Here is a 3293-nt window from a genome sequence, read left to right as displayed (position 1 = left end):
TGGGAAACGTCGTGGGTGAGAATCACGTTGATAACTGCCAAAATAACGGAGTTGTAAAACGTGGGAAGACAGTTACAAGAAAACTGTTGGGCGGTTGAGGATTTCCGAGACAGCATTTACTGTCTCGGAACCCTCTCGGAACCCGAGACAGTCTTTGCTGTCTCGGAACCCGAGACAGTCTTTGCTGTCTCGGAACCCGAGACAGTCTTTGCTGTCTCGACCGCCGAGACAGCAAACACTGTCTCGGAAGTGGTTATTCGTCCAGGGGTTATAAATACCCCCCTGTGATCATTTGTTTGGGGGGCTAATCATTTTTGAGCACTTTGGAGCAGAGAGAGCAGAGTTCCTGAGCTTCTGGCCATTCCTTGAGATTCGAGCTTTGACTTGATCTTAAGAAGAACGGCTATCTTACTTTGATAAGATCTCGTTTCAAATTCTCACTTCGATAAACGAAGAACCTTCACGATTCAATCAGAATCTGTGATTTGGTGGTCTACGAGTCAAAGCGCTCCCGGCACAGGCAAAGATCCCACGCAAGCAGCGATCCAAACAACGATCCTGCGTTTGTTTCTAAAAAGTTGTAATTTTCTCTTTGTTGTGTAAAAGAGGTATTATAAAAAGACTATTTCTTTTGAATTTATTGTAATCGACCGAAGATATAATGAATTCCACAACAAAACCAACTTTTGATGCAAACAAACTGACGACCACAGTGGGAGCCAACGGTCTCGTTGCCGAGACCGTCGTGTCGCAGCCGATCAAGATTCCAGTTGAATCCATGGTCGAATACGAATTCGACCAAACCAAATTTGAGGAATATCTCTCGTCATCTTCTTCAAGATCTTCATTGTCTCGCAAGTATAAGAGGATCCCACAATTGAGGAAGACCTACATGCCAAAGAAGGCACAAAATGATGACTCTCGCCTGATTGTTGCTAAAGATTTTACTCACAACACCTCTGCTTACAATGACTCTTATCTAGTTAAAAAATCATCGAATCATAGCCCACCGGCACTGACGAAGAGGGCTCGTCAAAGACAACGTCAGCGCCGCGCTCGTCAAATAGCTAAGGCCTTGGAACAAACCGACGGGGTTCGTTATCACGCGGACCTAGAGTCGAGGAGGCATCGAGTTGTTCAGTTGTCTCAACAACCATTACTCATATCTCTGCTAAATTAACAACAGACGAATGGACTTTAGTCAAGAGGGCTCGCTCAACCCTCAAAGAACGTATACAAAAGCGTCGTGCAAACGCTGCTCATGCCCGTGCTCTCTTACAACAAAGACGAGAAAGAAACAGGTAAACGGTGGCCGAAGGACCGCCAAAACTCTGCAAAGTTTGGATTCCAAAGTCTGGAGTTGTGCAAAATTAGCATTCGGAGCCCGTTAAGACTCCATACCCGCAAGGGGGTGGTTCGAAATGTGTGACTCCCGACATAACCTTGGATTGCTCAAAGACAGTAATAAATTGTCCTGAGAATGCCAACAAGGTTTTCCACCCCCAGAAGAAGACGCATTCACCAAAAGACATCGTCATACCTGGGAGGTCATGCCAACAAACGATACGATTTTTTGGCAATCATACCGATGAATCGTATTATCAAGTTGAGGGTGTGAATAAATTTTGAAAGAGAATTATTCACTCTCATTGTTCCTGTGCACGACTCATTAGAGCAGTATTGTCGGAATATGACTACTCCAAACGAGAAGCCATCCCGCAAAGAGTCCCAATGTTCCAGAGGCTTTTCACCAAAATGTCAAAGCCCAAGCCGAGATGTTTCAGCAAGAAGTTTGCTATTCAAGAGAATGAATTCCCTGAAGTCACCATCAACATGGCTGATAAAGGAAAATCTAAGCGGCATTCAAATGAATCAAATCCCGACTTTTCCTCGAGAGGAAAAGTCAATTCAAGAATTGCCAAACGGATGTCCCGACTCCAATTAGGAGCCATCAGACGCAGGGATTACAAGAGAATGCAAGAAGGAATGTTCTCGGAGGATGAACTCTCGGATACTTGTTCTACGATTGCTTCGGATGATACTATATCTGTTTTCAGCGAAAGTTGTTTCCATTGCAGATTCCATTAAAACTTCGATCGTTTACAAAGAATTACAATGAAAATAAAAGAAAATACAACTCTCGAGAAAATAACACAGAAATTGTTTATCAACTCCTGCTTTTGTGGGACTTTGCCTGTGCCGGGAATGCTTTAGTTCGTGGACCACCGATTCGTAGATCGAGAGGTTGTTTAAGGATCTCTCCTTCGTTTATCGAAGTAAAGATTTGAAAACGAATATCTTATCGATGTAAGATGTCCGTTCTTCCAAAGATCAAGTCTGAGCTTAGATCTCTAGGATTCACCAAATGATGCTTGTCAGAGGGTGAAAATTCTCTCTTTCTTTCTCAAAATCACCAAAGACTCGAGTATCTTCTGCTCCAAAAATGTATAACCGCCACAGCACTCCTTTAACATAGCCGCGGCACCCTAGGTTGCAGCGCCTAAGCCGCGACACAACAGGCTGCCGCGCCTTAGCCGCGGCACTATGTGCTGTCGCGCTTAAGCCGCGGCACTATATGCTGTCGCGCCTTAGCCGCGACACCATGAGTTGCCGCGCCACCTTGTGTTGCCTGATGACGAGTAAATTGTTCTCGCATGTTGTTTTGAATGGTATTTGGATGTCTGCAAGTATTTTTTGACGCCTACAGATACCCCCTCCAAAGTATCTCAGACTCATCATTTCTTTTAGAGAGGAGTCTGGGACACTTTGGATATGATAGGCTTTCCCTGCAATTTCTCCAGTTCTTTGTTGAGGAAATTGCGTAGAATGGTCTGTGAATGGCTTCAATCCTTGACTTCTTTATCTCTTAGTCTACTCAATGCTTTGTAGAATAGCTAAGATTCCTCCGGTGCTGCGTTTATCGCGTGCCCGTCGTCGAAGTCTTGAATCAGAACTGTTGTTGAAGAATGGAGAAATAGTTTATACTCATATGCTCTATTGGAGTGTTCGGGAAACAGTTTAACCTCATGTACCCGTTGGGAGGTTCAAGGAGATGCAGTTTATACTCATATACTCATCGGAGTGTTCAGATGTGTATTCCAAATACAGCAAGAGATGTATGTGTTCAAACGTCGAAGAATTATCGTGCATGCACAGTATTTATACATGCCAGAGTGAACCATGGTGTGTTAGCTGCCGCGGCAGCTTACACTGTCGCGCTTTAGCGCGGCAACATAGACTGTCGCGCTCGAGCGCGACAGTGTCGAGTGCCGCGCAGCGCTTCGGCCAGTCAG

This window comes from Asparagus officinalis, chromosome 9, assembly GCF_001876935.1.
Source record: "Asparagus officinalis chromosome 9, Aspof.V1, whole genome shotgun sequence".
In the NCBI taxonomy this organism is placed as follows: Eukaryota; Viridiplantae; Streptophyta; class Magnoliopsida; order Asparagales; family Asparagaceae; genus Asparagus; species Asparagus officinalis.
This window is presented reverse-complemented; position numbering follows the sequence as displayed.